Raw genomic sequence first — 16552 nt, 5'->3', positions numbered from 1 at the left:
CAATTCAAGGATTCCCCTATATCTATTATATTATTAAATTCATTGCCAAAAGAGATGGCCATGACCACTATTACAATTGGTTAAGTGTCAATCAGTCACAACAGACTTCCATATTTAGTGATAGTATAGCTCCAATGATCAAATCTAGGGACAAACAAGAGGAAATGCCTGCCTCCATTTCAGTCTGTCTGAGGATTTCCTGGGAGCATCTAACTGGCTGCAATTAAAGAATGTGCTAGTCTAGATGGACCCTTGATCTGATCCAACAGCACTCTTTTTACATTCTTATGATTTTCAGTGCCTTAATTCTCCCTGTTACAAACACAGGATTGTCTGACTAAGCCTATATGATTTACATTCCATTCTCAGGTGAATTCCAGAATAATCTGATTAACTGCTCCCATGTTCAGCCTGTTATTAGTACACTTTGATCTTCTATCTGAAGAAAAAGAACCAAAATTTTTATAACCTATTTGGAATCATGATCACAATTCTTAAAATGATCCAAAGAGAGCAGGGCAAAAGGATTGGGGAGAGGTTAGCCACACACCAAGAAGCCAACAAGCAATGGAGCCTCTAATATTTCAGGAGAAATTGTATTCTTACCCCAGTTTTGTTTCTACAAGGTAAACAAATTGGGATCATATCAGATGGCAATATTTTAAGGCACATGTATGCAGGGGTTTCCATTGCACTAGCACAGAAAACAGTAATCCAGAACAGAAGTTTTTGTGTTCTGGTAAAAGATTTTGCATATCCAAATAAGGTTATGCACAGGCAGGAGGTCAGATAAAACTAAATGAGTTTTTAAAAATCAAATTTTAAATTTCTTTCAACTTAAAAAAACAACCTTGTTTAGGATGAAATCCTAATACAAACATGTTACATTGTACCTAATCTCTTAAAATTGAATGATGACTGGCTATCAAACAGTTAAAGCTTCTTTATATTGAAATATGGAGTCAGACCATTGGTTCATTTGATGCAGCACTTTCTAGGACAACTGGCAGCAGTTCAACAGGGTTCTTAACAGGAGGTCTTTCTAAGCTCAACCTAGAGATGTCATGGGACCATCTGCATGCAAACCAGGTGTTGTACCACTACAGTTTCCCACCCCCAACCAATTTCTCTCCAGCATTATCCACCATCATTGGCATCCTTCAGTCTCGGAAGACTATGGTATCACGTTCTGAAAAGTGGTTCTGGAACAGCGTCTAGTGTGGCTGAAAAGGCCAATTCAGGAGTGACAATCCCTTCCACACTGGGGTAAATGTAGTCTGTCCCTGGTATGTCTCCCTGGCTATGGGCCTTCCTTCTTTACCTCTTTGCCTCAGTCTGTTGGGCAAGTGTCTCTTCAGCATTATCCACTGAAGCAATAATGAGCAATCTTATACACCAATTTCATATCCTTCCATCCACCGGAGCTTTCCCATGTGTTAAATTCTCAAATGATGAAGTATCTGTGATTCTACTATCAATCAGTAGGTAGAACTGTAAGTAATTATGCCTACATTTTGGTCAGTAGATCACAGATATTTAAAGCACAATACTGCCAAGGAAATATGTTTACTTGAAGGCAAATGATACAATCCTATAGAGTGGGAAGTAAATTTCACAGAACAATGTCGGACTTGCTTCCAAATAAAACATTTATAGGATTGGATATAAGTGCCTGGAACTTTCCATATGAAGGAGCTGGCAGTTACAGGGCAAAACAATAATTCTCAACAAGACTGAAAATACCCCTGGCCAATCTGCCACCCAAGACAACTGCCTCAGTTGGCTTCATGGACAGGGTAACCCTGCTCAACAAACCAACAAACCATCTTGAAGTAGAACAGCTAAAGCTATGAGATGCAAATTTCAGGTTGAATTTCACATCTTAAAACATTTACAACACCACCACCTCTCAAAAGTCAAATCTAAACAGACAAAAATTTGTTAGACCTATCAGCACAGTAGAAGGAGAAAGGAATACATAGTTTGCATAGCCTGTGGTCATTAACCATTTCCTTGAACATGCTGCAATGTTCTTATAGAAATTACTCAGTTCAGTTCTTATAGAAATTGAACAAGACATTTGGAGTCCAAATATGCAGTGCGGAAACATTTCAAAGGGTAACCTTTGAGGAAAATGCTGCTACCATCTGAGAGAGACAAATCAGTCAAGCTAAACTCAGAACTCTTATGAGTTCAGAATATCTGCAAAAGCTCAACTGAATACGAGGTGTCTTTTGATCCTGGACTAGCAAGTTATGATGCACTGTATAATCAAAGCTTTAAGAGATACTGCTAATCTAGATAGATGATGTTCCATACACACATAGTAAAGCTAATAGCTCAATGCCACCGTTCAATTGGGAATCACCTTCTTTAAAACTCTTACAACACATGAATACAACCACATCATAGGATGTGGAATTACGACCCACAACATCTGGCAACATGCCTGGCATCAGAGGTCAGACAACTATGACACTGGCCAACGGTCAAAGACTTGATGGCCAAGACCTTATTGGTGGCTGGAAGCATTCTTCAGCAGCCACGGCAAGACCATTGCATTATAAGGCACTAAAAAAATGGCAACCACCAGAGAAGTGCACCCATGCCCACCACCACTTAAGGGATTCCACTAAAGTACTTGGCCCAGGGCCCCCACAAACCGGATTCCAGCACTGTCCTGCAACTTGCACTGAACCTCAGCTTTTAAAAAAGGAAATTAATCTTGTTTCATATCAGTTGAAAACCACAAAACACAGAGAGCTAGCTTTTTTCTCTCTATATTCACTTGTGTGCACGTCTCAGAGAGAAAGAGAGAAAGACTGACTACAGTGGTACATGCATTGGTAACAGATTATTACTGTAGTGCATTCTATAGGGGCTGCCCTTGAAGACCATTTGGAAACTACAACTGGTGCAAAATGAACTGGAATGTCTGGTGACTAAGGAAAACACTGACATAGTGGGCATAATGGAAACCTGGTAGAATGCGGAAAATCAGTGGGATACCGTAATCCCCATCTATAAACTCTACAGGAGGGACAGGGAGGGGTGTGTTGGAGGTGGGGTGGCCATTTACGTTAAGGAAGAGATAGAATCCAGCAAGGTAGAGATTGAAGGCGGGTCAGACTCCACCGTAGAAACTCTGTGGATTAAATTACCAGGCCTGAGGAGCAATGTAATACTGGGGGTGTACTATCATCCTCCAGACCAGAAACCTGAAGGGGATCTTGAAATGAGGAAACAGAACAGGGAGGTGACAAGGAGGGACAGAGTTGTAATCATGGGGGACTTCAATTATCCTCATATTGACTGGGTCAATTTGTGTTCTAGTCACAAAAAGGAGACCAGATTCCTTGACACGCTAAATGACTGTGCCTTAGAGCAACTAGTCATGGAGCCCACCAGAGGACAGGTAACTCTGGATTTAATATTGTGCGGTACTCAGGACCTGGTTAGAGATGCCAATGTTATGGAGCCATTGGGGAACAGAGATCATGCTGCAATCCGTTTCGACACGCATGTCGGGGGAAGAATACCGGGCAAATCTCTCACAAAAACCCGGGCAGACTTCCCTCAAATGAGGCGGCTGATTAGAAGGAGGTTGAAAGGGAAGGAAAAAGAGTCCAATCTCTCCAGCGTGCATGGAGGCTCCTTAAAACAGTAATAGAGGCCCAGCAGAGGTGTATACCACAAAGGAAGAAGCGCTCCAGGAGAAGAAGTAGTCCAGGAGGGTGCCTGCATGGCTAACCAGCCAAGTTAGAGAGGCCATAAAGGGCAAGGAAGCTTCCTTCCGTAAATGCAAGTCTTGCCCTAATGAGGAGAATGAAAAGGAACATAAACTGTAGCAAAAGAAATGTAAGAAGGTGATACCGGAGGCCAAGAGAGACTACGAGGAACACATGGCCAGCAGCATTAAGGGGAATAATAAAAGCTTCTTCAAATATATTAGAAGCAGGAAACCTGCCAGAGAAGCGGTTGGCCCTCTGGATGGTGAGGGAGGGAAAAGGGAGATAAAAGGAGACTTAGAGATGGCAGAGAAATTGAATGAGTTCTTTGCATCTGTCTTCATGGCAGAAGACCTTGGGCAGATACTGCTGACCGAACGGCCCGTCCTGACCAAGGAATTAAGTCAGATAGAGGTTAAAAGAAAAGATGTTTCAGACCTCATTGATAAATTAAAGATCAGTAAATCACTGGGCCCTGATGGCATCCACCCAAGATTTATTAAGGAATTGAAGAATGAAGTTGCTGATCTCTTGATATGCAACTTGTCCCTCAAAACGGCCACGGTGCCAGAGCATTGGAGGACAGCAAATTTCACACTGATTTTTAAAAGGGGGGGACCCGGGAAACTATAGGCCAGTCAGCCTAACATCTATACCGGATAAGATTGTGGAATGCCTCATCAAAGATAGACTCTCAAAACACATAGATGAACAAGCCTTGCTGAGGGAGAATCAGCATGCCTTCTGTAAGGGTAAGTCTTGCCTCACAAACCTTTTACAATTCTTTGAAAAGGTCAACAGGCATGTGGATGCAGGAGAACCCGTGGACATTATATATCTGGACTTTCAGAAGGTATTTGACACGGTCCCTCACCAAAGGCTACTGAAAAAACTCTACAGTCAGGGAATTAGAGGACAGGTCCTCTCATGGATAGAGAACTGGTTGAAGACCAGGAAACAGAGAGTGGGTGTCAATGGGCAATTTTCATAGTGGAGAGAGGTGAAAAACAGTGTGCCCCAAGGATCTGTCCTGGGACCTGTACTCTTCAACCTCTTCATAAATGACCTGGAGACAGGGGTGAGCAGTGAGGTGGCAAAGTTTGCAGATGACACCAAACTTTTCCGAGTGGTGAAACCAGAAGTGATTGTGAGGAGCTCCAGAAGGATCTCTCCAAACTGGCAGAATGGGCAGCAAAATGGCAGATGTGTTTCAATGTAAGTAAGTGTAAAGTCATGCACATTGGGGCAAAAAAAATCAAAACTTCACATATATGCTGATGGGTTCTGAGCTGTCTGTGACAGATCAGATCTTGGGGTGGCGGTGGACAGGTTGATGAAAAGTGTCAACCCAATGTGCGGCAGCAGTGAAGAAGGCCAATTCTATGCTTGGGATCATTAGAAAAGGTATTGAGAACAAAATGGCTAGTATTATAATGCCATTGTACAAATCGATGGTAAGGCCACACCTGGAGTATTGCATCCGTTCTGGTCGCCACATCTCAAAAAGGACATAGTGGAAATGGAAAAGGTGCAAAGGAGAGCGACTAAGATGATTACTAGGCTGGGGCACTTAACTTATGAGGAAAGGCTATGGCATTTGGGCCTCTTCAGCCTAGAAAAGAGATGCCTGAGGGGGGACATGATTGAGGCATACAAAATTATGCACCGGAAGGATAAAGTGGATAGAGAGATGCTCTTTACACTCTCACACAACACCAGAACCAGGGGACATCCACTAAAATTGAGTGTTGGGAGAGTTAGGACAGACAAAAGAAAATCTTTCTTACTCAGCGTGTGGTTGGTCTGTGGAACTCCTTGCCACATGATGTGGTGACGGCATCTGGCCTGGATGCCTTTAAAAGGGGATTGGACAAGTTTCTGGAGAAAAAATTCATTATGGGTTACAAGCTATGATGTGTATGTGCAACCTCCCGATTTTAGAAATGGGCTATGTCAGAATGCCAGATGCAAGGGAGGGCACCAGGATGCAGGTTTCCTGTTATCTGGTGTGCTCCCTGGGGCATTTGGTGCACCACTGTGAGATTCAGTAAGCTGGACTAGATGGGCCTATGGCCTGATCCAGTGGGGCTGTTCTTATGCAGCTGCACATGTTGTGACTAGGTCAACATGGTTTGACTATTATAATATTGCTATTCCAGTTGTACTGGCCGTTAGTGTGTTTCTAGGTACAATTCAAGTTTTTGGTACTGACTTTTAAAGCCCTCAATGACTTGGGGACAAAGGACCATCTTTTACAGCCTACCCCATACAGACTTCTGGAAGGACCCTTCTTTGGCCATCACCATTATCCAAAGCTCATTTGCTTGTGACTAGAGGGAGGGCCTTTTTCATAATAGCATCACAACTGCAAAATACCCTCTCTCTTGAGTTGAGACTGGCCTTGACCATCAGGATTCTGAGAAGGGCTGAAGACTCTCTTGTTTCATTCTACCTTTTCTGTTATACTGTAATGCTGTTTGCTCCACTTTTACTGCAGTTTGTTTTGGGTGTTCAGTTTGAAAGCTTTTAATTTTTGGTTACTGTATTTTTAACTTGTTTTAAATGTCATATGCTGCCTGGGGAACCTTCTTCTTTTTTTTCTTTCTTTTTTTTAAGGTGGAAAGACAGAACAAAGGTTTTTCAAAAATAAAATAAAAGATGGGGCCAAAATGCAACAGAAGAACTATCTGTGGCAAGCCTATGCAAAGCTTATATGTATATTAATGCAAGCACAGCAACAAATCACAAGCTGCAGTAATGGGTGATTAAACAATTATCCTAGTTTTGCTAACTTAACACCTGCAGTGAAAAAGGAAACTATTAATACTGTGAGCTATCTTCAGCACATGGTGTACAAAGGTGGGATAGAAATCTAGCGAAATAAATATCTCAGTTCAAACTTAAGCACATGGAAATTTCTACAGCAGTTTCACAATGAAGTTGCCCTTCAATATTTTCGTTGAAAAATAGCAACTTGCAGGTCAGCGGCAGAGCATCCTAGGAGACTGAAATGTTCTCCCACTGATCACTGAATCCTGCTATTTTGTTATCAGGGGACCAGTCATTTATTCTTTTGCATGGAGACTGAAGTGTCTATTGCATGCAAGAGCAAAAGGACATCTCTGCAAAGCAATAACACACATCATATTAAGATGCAAGCAAGAGAAGTTAGCCTTCAACTGTACAGCTGGTGTCACTGGGTCTTGTACTAGTGTTGCCCAAATATATATACAGATGGAGTTGGCATCTGGGCTTGCTGCAGGGCTGGTTCCTGTGTCTGTCTCACATAGCCTTTGTTTCAGATTAGAAAGCTGTCTCAAAGGAAGGACAAACATACTACCTAAGGTTTAGGAACAGGAAAGGTCATTGTCCAGGATGGGCTATAGATCACTAATGATATGCTGGAGTAGTTTTAGCTGGGAGCAATAAGTAATGTAAGTGATCTTTTGTCACTTTCTCTTCCAAATTTGTCCTACCATGAGTTATTCTGCAGTAGGTTAATCCAGGATACCAATCTGTTTTTCACCTTGTTGGGCAGCTACTGTTTTACAAATGCCTAATGTAAATCCTTACAAGCACAACAAATACTCAACAAGCTAGATAAAAAGGGTCTCTTACAGCTTGGCCAGAGAAAATAGAAGGTTTTAGTGCAGTGGTTCTCACACATTTAGCACCCAGACCCACTTTTTTAGAATGAGAATCTGTCAGGACCCACCAGAAGTGACATCATTACTGGAAGTGACATTATCAAGCAGGAAAATTTTTCATAATCCTAGGCTGCAATCCTACCCACACTTACCCAGGAGTAAGTCCCATTGACTATCATTGTTAAAAGAATATATATAGTAGCTTGTTAAAAGTACAGGTCTGTAACATTTCCACAAATGCAGTCACATACCACGGCAACACCACATCTAATATATTAAAAATAAAATATTGAAATGAATGGGGACCCACCTGAAATTGGTTTGCAACCCAACTAGTGGGTCCTAACCCATAGTTTGCAAAACACTGGTTTAGTGTATTCTGAGTGGAAGCTCAGAATGGGACACAGTAGTGTCCAGAAAATGAACCTGCTGTGTTGACTGGTCCAGGATCAGGCTGATCAGGCTGATCCTGTTGACTGGTCCAGGATCAGGATGGAGTGGAAATTGGTGACGTTGTGGTGGAATTTCTCAAATGCCTCCTGTCTGTGGGTCAAGAAGATGAAGGTATAATCAATGTATGGTACATGAAGGTATAATCAATGTATGCCAGGTGCATGAGACAGTGTGGACATGCCTTTGTGAACAGTGGTGTGTGTACACACACACCCTTCCTTGCACTTCGGTCAATGATGTTAAAAGGACTCAGACAGAAAACTGCATTGGCTCGCTTAAAGATTGGAAGTGTAGTCTCCCCACAGAGGTATCTGTTTATGAGGGAGACCCCAGCAGTGTGTATCCTGCACTTTCTGCCTATCATACGTCTCTCAAATAGCCTCGTTTTGGAAATGCTTGTCATGCAATTTTGTGAACCCCCATGACCAGGCAGCAAATGGACCTAGCTTCAGTTCTTGGCAGAAGCAATAATATGTGTACCTTTGCAGTACAAAAAATGACTGGCTGCATTGCCTCCTCTTAAGACCTTGAGGGAATTGCTTAGAACAATCTTATTGTGCACACAGAATGCTGCATTTGAACAGAAAAGTTATAGTAGTCTAAAAAACACAGCCTCCACAGAGCGCTGTAACCAGGAGGTTATGCAGTCATTAGCTGTCCATCATGAGAGCTGTGACCCACATCGACCTCCAGTGCTGCCGTTGAGACTCCAAACGGGCCTCCAGACACAACCTGAAGTTGCACTTGCAAAACCAGAAATGACCCAGCAGTCACTTCCAGAGGTGTGCAGAGGTCCCAAGCCTGGCACAACATGGGAGTGGCTTCCAGAGGTGTTTCACAACCCAGAATTCGCCTCCGGTTGCATCTGCTTGGCTCCAATTTTGGAGCCAGTCAGAGGCAAGGTTGGTGGGTGGGCCCAACTTGCAACCCACCTGGCCTCCAGTAAGTCCAAGAACCACTGCTATATACTATGTGGGGGGACTTCCGGAGAGTTTGTCTATCTCCACGTTCATTAGATCAGGATCATTTTGGTGGCCTTGTGTTTCCCTTTGCCTGGCTTTTGAGTCAATGCACACTTGCCTACTCATGTAATTGTGAACATGTGACCCACTTTCCATACAGCTCAGTAATTTTGCTTGTCTGCTTGGAGAAAAGGACTTCCTTCTTGAGAGTTTGTTGGGACCTGCGTTCATCAGGCTGCGACACACCAGGTGGGTTGTGACCCACAGTTTAAGAAATGCTAGTATAAAGGATAAAAACAGAGGCTTGAGCAACTGAATGTGAAACTTTTTTTGTCTCGTAAAGCAAGGTGGGTCCTGACAGAATGTCATTTTAAAAAGTGGGTCCCAGTACTAAAAGGTTTGGGAACCACTGAGCTAAATGACCTACAAGCTAAAGAACAGTTATTGTTTCAAAGGCTCTATTCTTCTAGTGTCAAAAGTGCTCATCTGAGTTCAGGAGCAAAACAATGGAGAGAGAAACACCCAGCTCCACTGTGCAATTTTTTTCCTTTCCCTTCATGTCTGTCTGTTCTGCATGCTTTCACATGCTTTCTCTTGTTCTTAGCCTGGTCTATGGGCTATCTCTGATAAGCAAAGCTGAGATTGTCCCTTTCACTGCCTTTTCATCAAAGTAACTTGTTATCTTCTTGCATCCTAAAAAGTATTACTAATGATTCCAAGCAAACAGTAATAAATACCTAATTTAAACTAAAGCCTGCCTGAAGCTCTTTGTTGTTGGCTCAGTTACACAACTTGCAGGAGTTGCGTGGCATATTTTTCAATTGGTTTTATGGAATCCTAGTTAGATACAGGCGTGCTAGAACCTTCAACTCTACATGGTATATAGCAGGGATGTCAAACTCATGTCATACAGAGGGCCAAAAAGCATTCATGATGCCTGCTGAGGGCCAGAGGTGATGTCATTACACAGGAAGTGATGTCATTAAACAGGTCAAAACCAGAAATAAACACTCTGTTCTTGTGTAGGAACTCATTAACTGCTAATGACAGGAGAGAAAATACACAAATCTTGATCATTTTGCAAGATATGGGAGAGACCAATTATCATGTGGGCCAGCCTTTCAGCAGTGTCACCTCAGCATTGTTCAGTAGCTGAGAGCCCAAGGGCCAGACAAAAAGCTTCTGTGGGCTGCATTTGACCACCCGGCCTTATGTTTGACATCCCTGGTATATAGTATCAAATTAGAACAGCTTTCTCACAACAAACTGACAAGGCGCTAAAATTGTCAAGGCGACTATCAATTTTTTGACAATTGACAAGACACAGCACACTGCCGGTGCGGGGCTCACATCCCCCAATGGCCCTACTAATTAATGACCCTCCCCCTAATCCCCATGGCACATCTTAGGCTCATTCATGGCACATCAATGTGCCATGGCACAATGGTTGAAAATTGCTAAATTAGAAAGACAATTCACAAGATATAGCTGTTGTGCAGATATATATTTAGGGCCTCTTTGGGGGGCTCTGTGAGTAGTCCTTCAATGACACACTTCTCCCATGCTATGGGAAACACATCCTACATATACTTTCTCAGAAATAAGTCCCATTACAGAGTGGCCACAAAGTCCATATGCATTCAGTTGTGTGGATTTGGGACTGAATCCATTTAAGCTTCCATAGGGATGCTGCCACCGCATACAATCTTAGAAAAACATTATTGGTAGAAGGCATCAATGTAGACAGATTAGAAATTATAAATCAGTGTTGTAACGGGAACAAAGCAGATTTCCTATGTTCCTGGTTTGATCAGAGACTCTTACTCAAAACAACATTTTGGGCCATTCTGAGAACCCTAAGTGAAGAATCTTACATGCCGAAAATCTAGTTCCACCATGAATCCAGAATACAAAATAAAGCTCATGCTACAGTTTTTCTAAACCCTGTGAATAGTGAGCTGGGAAAATTGCATTTGTTTTCGATTTAAGTCTATGAGTATTCATGCTGCAAAAAAAAAAAAAAAATGGTGGTCAATAGGATAGAACAATATTCCTTTTTTAAAAAAATAGTTATTGTGTCTTCACTTTTGTTCAACAATATTTGTTGGACAGGGAATTAAAATATGGCATGTCATTGGCCAAACCTGTCATATATTTGGGGTTTCACATCAGAAAATGTACAAATATAACATTAAAGTTTTCAATAACATTACATAACTATATTCCCCTCTTAAAAATTCTTAAAAATTAGAATGGAAAGAAAAATGGTCAAAATCCAGAAAATCAGAGACTAAAAAAAATTGTGTTCATTAAGCTAGATAAAGCCTGAGTTACGAAGACTTCACAGTGAGATTAAACTTCACTACTGGCTAGTACAAGGGGAGCTTGCTACCAAAGCCAGCCAGAATTTGTGAATCTCTGAACACAACCTCAGAACATCTTGACTACAGGAAGAATCTGAAAATAGGTGTACATCTCATGAACAAAAGAGGAGGTAAGAACTGTAATGCAGGTAATTAAGGCATTAATATGCCTGCTAGAAAACCAAAGTTTGGTAGTTACACAGTCAGGGTCTCTTAGAAAAAAACCTGAAAACTGACCAGTTATACAACTTTCCTTCTAATTTAGAAGTACAACTTCAAAAATAGCTTGGTTTTACTTTACATATGGATAGTTAGCAACAGAACACCCTGATCCGTATTGATAATAGTGACAGTTAACAACCTAATCCAATGGTCTCCAGAGTGGATTATCTCTTCCTGTCCCAGTCAGCACTATTAGTTCCACTGTGCTGTTGCTGCTCCTGGCACCCAGTCTAATCACAAGGATGCTCTAGGCCAGTGTTTCTCAAGCTGTGGGTTGGGACCCACCAAGTGGGATGCAAGCCAATTTCAGGTGGGTCCCTATTCATTTCAATATTTTATGTTTAATATATTTGATTTGCTGCTACCATAGTATGTGACTCCACTTGGGGAAATGTTACACATCTGTACTGTTAAAAGGTTACTATGAATATGCTATTAATAATGATAGTCAATAGGACTTACTCCTGGGTAAGAGTGGGTAGGATGCAGCCTAGGATTATTAAAAACCTTCCTGCTTGATGATGTCACTTCCAGTCATGAAATCATTTCCGGTGGGTTCTGTCAGATTTTCATTCAAAAAAGTGGGTCCTGGTGCTAAAAGTTTCAGAACCACTGCTCAAGGCAGTCAAGTCCATTGCCAATAGCTCCAGCAGGCTTCCTGGCAGAATGTCCAGGTAGACACGACTGCCCAGAGCATCATTGGGACGAGACCGGGTGCCAGGAGCAGCAGCAGTGCAGTGGAACTGTAAGCGCTGCTCACACAGAGGAGGGCTATCTCCAAACTCCAGATCTGGCCAGTGGACTGGGGTTTGGAGAACCCTGGCCTAATCTAACAATTTTTTTTTTACTTGTTCAGAAACTGAGTCCCATACCACCCATCATTTGGTTCCCAAATCCCCAAGGGGTATGGATATGCCCAGTTAAGAATCCCTGATCTAGACAGTGGACCAAGGCAACTGGCAATATGATATATCAGTGATTTTCAACCATTTTCATCTCAAGGCACACTGACAAGGTATTCAAATTGTCAAGGCACACCATCCGTTTTTTTGACATTTGACAAGGCACATCATGTTGTTGGTGAGGGGCCCACATCCTCCAACTGCCCTACTAATAAATGACTCTCCCCCAAACTCATGCGGCACACCTTCAGACCATTCATGGCTTACCAGTGTGCCACAGCACAGTAGCTGAAAATGGCTGTGATATACAATGTCAAAGGGGTCTTTTTGAACACTAAGTTTATTGACACAGGTTTAAACTATTGAACATGAACAGTATTTTTTTTGTCGCATTCTAGTAATAGACTTTATATTGTAGATTATCTTGCTTAGTGGGTTTAATCTTGCTGGTTTTCAAGGCCTGATCCAGAAAGGGAATATGAATGAAATGAAGCAGAGTTACAGAGCAGGTTGGTTCCAATGCCAGCCAAGTCAAACCTGAACTCTGACAACATCACTGGTTCTGTTCATTTCCTTCAACAGGACTATAGCAGCAATGAGTTCAATGAGTTTCCACAATCTCACAGTCCTGCAAGGAACCTATCAAAGTTGTACCAGCATAACTCTCTTAAGAGTTAACATTCAGAGCCCAATGCCTCAGAATATTTACTCTTAAGTATGTACCACTGCGACATATTCCCAATTAAGTATGGATAGAGTTGCAGCTTTTAGGCAGGTTTCTCAAAGACTGGAAACCCTGCACAGAAAGTAGAAAGCCTGCTCAGCATTACTCTTGGACATTCTATCACCTAAAATCTTTAAAACAGCAGGCACCTACAGGGTGAACAGGAAAAAAACAAGATGAAACTAGATCAAAGGTTTTGCACGCTCTGCACTCACCACAGACGCACACCTATAAGTCGACCTCACAGATAAGTCTAGGGCAGGTTTTGAGCCAAAAATCATGAAATTTTCTATGACCCTCGGATAAGTCGGGGTCTTGTTTTGTCTGATTTTACCTGAGGCCAGATCCTGAAAAATAACCTCCCAGTAATTGTTGCCTAAGAATTATACAGTCTCCAATTTATTAAAAACACAGCATACATACATAGCATATACAGTATGTATACTTAGCATAGAAAAAAACTGTTTTTAGTACAGACTCTAATTTATTAAAAACTATGATCTAAAAAACTAGATCAGGTTTCTCCAAACTTTTTGGCAGAAGGGCCACATCATTACAGATATTCTTCTTTGATAAAAACACATGGGAGTGAAAAAACTCATCTTGCCCAGGGAAGAACACTGCAGTGGGAAGATTTAGCTGCACATGGGGTTTCATTTCATCAAGCAGGGAGTCAAATCCAGAAGGGGGGGAAAGAAGAGGAATGAAAAACTGGAAAGAACACCTCTTGCCCAGGGAAGACACTGCACAGTGGGGAGATTTAGATGCACATGTGGTTTCATTTCATCAAGCAGGGAGTCAGATGGGGGGTGGAAGGGGAGTGAAAGAAACTGGAAAGCAGCACCAGATTTACTCAGATGTAGACCCTCTTCAGGAGGAGGTGCAGCAGCACCTCCTGGGGTCTTGTGTGGGGTTTTGGGATTCCTGGCAGCCTCGACTCCCGCCCAGTCGGAGGAGTCCTGGAGGAGGCAAGGTGGTGGGGGGACAGCCTGCTGGCCCAGCACTCCCCCACGCCCACTCAGAGCTGCTGCATGCGCTCACTTATTAATTATTATTAACAGTACTTATATACCGCTTTTCAACTAAAAGTTCACAAAGCGGTTTACAGAGAAAAATCAAATAACTAAATGGCTCCCTGTCCCAAAAGGGCTCACAATCTAAAAAGATGCAAAAGAATACCAGCAGACAGTCTCTAGAAAAGATACTGCTGGGTGAGATGGGCCAGTTACTCTCCCTCTGGTAAAAAAAAGAGCACCCACTTGAAAAAGTGCCTTTTGCCCAATTAGCAGGGGTTAAAGTCCTTAAGCCACTTAAGTCCTGCCACCCGCAGAGGCAGGAAGCGGAGCAGGGGTGTCCTGGCTGCTGCCGCCCACTGCCATCACCAGACTGATGGAGGGCAGGGAGCAACTTGCGCGCTGCCTACTCCCAAGCGCACGACTGCGTCTGTGGCAGGCATGGAAGGAGGCACGCTGCCCCTGCCCAGAGAGCATCTGGTGGGAAGCAGGCAGCACAGGACACTCCCTGCATGCTCCCTGCCCTCCATCGGTGTGGTGCTCCCGCTCCGCTCCCTGCCTCTGTGGGCGGCAGAACTTAAGTGAATGCATGCAGCAGCTGCGTGGGGGAGCGCTGGGTCAGCAAGTTGTCCCCCCACTGCCCTGCCTCCTCCAGGGCTTGCGCAATGGGGGGGGACCTGACGGGAGGTGAGGCTGCCAGGAATCCCACAACCCCACGCAAGACCTCAAGAGGCGTTGCTGCCCCTCCTTCCGAAGAGTCCCTCCCTGACAGAGGCAGGGTGCAGATGACCCCCTCAGCCTGCTTGCGTGACTGCACAGATAAGACAAGGGGCGATTCTCCTATCAGGCGCAAATTTATCACCTTTAGGCGAGTATCTACGGTAATTCTTAAATCGAAATTCTGCACAAGAACTTTATTGCTCATTCTGGAATGATATTAGAATGACTTTGCGTGGCCTTTTCAATTCTTTGATACGTGATGGTTTGAAGATGATTATGCAGATCTTGTGAACCTTTACATATATTTGATTACTTCTTTGTCTAGATTACTACGCTTACATTTTACTAATAATTCTTTTTGCTTTTTTAAATCTACACCAATTAATTGTAAGCTACTGATAAATTGGCTGTACTTGTCACAACTCTAAACACACATTTTGCAAGTTAACACTCAATATGCATGATGGTTATTTGCCAGAAGTTAAGCAATAGTAATTTTTAATCCTCCCTTGGTTTGTCTATAATATGTTATTTCTCTTACCCAAGGGCAACCAAGGCTCATCTATCCACAAGGTCAACTGAGGCAGTCAACTCAGGCAGCAAATTGGCAAATTCAAGGGAGGGCACCAGGATGCAGGTCTCTTGTTATCTGATGTGCACCCTGGAGCATTTGGTGGGCCACTGTGAGATACAGGAAGCTGGACTAGATGGTCCTATGGCCTGATCCAGTGGAGCTGTTCTTATGGCAGCAGGGCACCCACCTGCCTTTACCACTCTGCCTCAGAAATTTCTGTTTCCAGAATTTGCAAATAAAGTTGAACAGGAAGTTCAACTGGAGGAGAAACGAGCAATAGGACAAAATGTCCTCCTCCATATTTCTTCTTCCACTCCATTTCTCCCTTCCTTTTTGAAACCTGGGAACTAGAGGAGGAGGAGCAAAGGATTAGCTGCCAAGCTAGCAGGCTACATTCTGCCAGACAAGGGGACGGGTGCACATTTTCAAATATCCGTGTAAAGCAACGTACAGGCTGCTTGGGATATTGCAAAGTTTATGAAGCTATGGCAAAATAAGGCCCACATGGAAACCCACATATGCCAGCAGGAAGCTTTGCTCACTAATCCCAGATGTGAAATAGCAGGCTATGTTTCTTCAGTGAGAAAGGAAAGCACCCAGCACATACTCAGGGGCTCTCTGTTGATTTAAATAATTTATATCCTTCCTTTCAGTTAAAAGTTCCAGGATACCTTTCAAACTAAGAATAATCATTAAAACACATACGCACACAAAACAAACTGCAAAACAGCACCTATATAAAATGCACAGTTAAAGCGAAAGAACATCAAACGTCAATGGTTTTAAAGGCCTGTATAAATAAAAAGGTTGTCACCTGGTTCCAAAAATGGTTACCTTTGGCAGTAGGTGAGAACCCATGGGGAGAGCATTTTGAAGTGGGATGTCAAAGCTGAAAAACTACTTTCCCAGCCTTATTTTGTGATGGCAGAGGCACCCAGAGAACAATCTCACATGAGGAGGAGATGCTGAGTGATTGATCGACGGAGGTCCTTTGAAAACCGCAGTGACAATTCCCATACAGCAGTGGTCTTCAACCCTTTTCATGCCACAAGCCCAGTATATAAACCAAAAATATGAGACTGAGGACCCCACTACTGATCCCAATCCCCTCCCATGACCCCATCCACCCACCCCATGTCCCAACCCCAAGGTAAAGAACGTTGCCATAGGGCTTACTTGTTGCCATATCCAAGGGCTCAGTATTGGCACATAGAACAAGATCTAGAGTTGCACACTAACATAAT

The 16552-nt window shown here is 42.9% G+C and overlaps 1 protein-coding gene across 2 annotated transcripts in view; it reads right to left on the bottom strand.

Moving 5' to 3' along the window:
* The window catches only part of TMEM266 (transmembrane protein 266), a 112621-nt gene that overhangs the window by 77152 nt on the left and 18917 nt on the right, over positions 1–16552 (bottom strand). The window lies entirely within an intron of this gene.

The sequence above is a fragment of the Tiliqua scincoides genome, chromosome 8 (assembly GCF_035046505.1).
Source record: "Tiliqua scincoides isolate rTilSci1 chromosome 8, rTilSci1.hap2, whole genome shotgun sequence".
Lineage (NCBI taxonomy): Eukaryota > Metazoa > Chordata > Lepidosauria > Squamata > Scincidae > Tiliqua > Tiliqua scincoides.
Note: the sequence above shows the minus strand (reverse complement) of the source record. Positions and strands in the feature narration are given on the sequence as shown.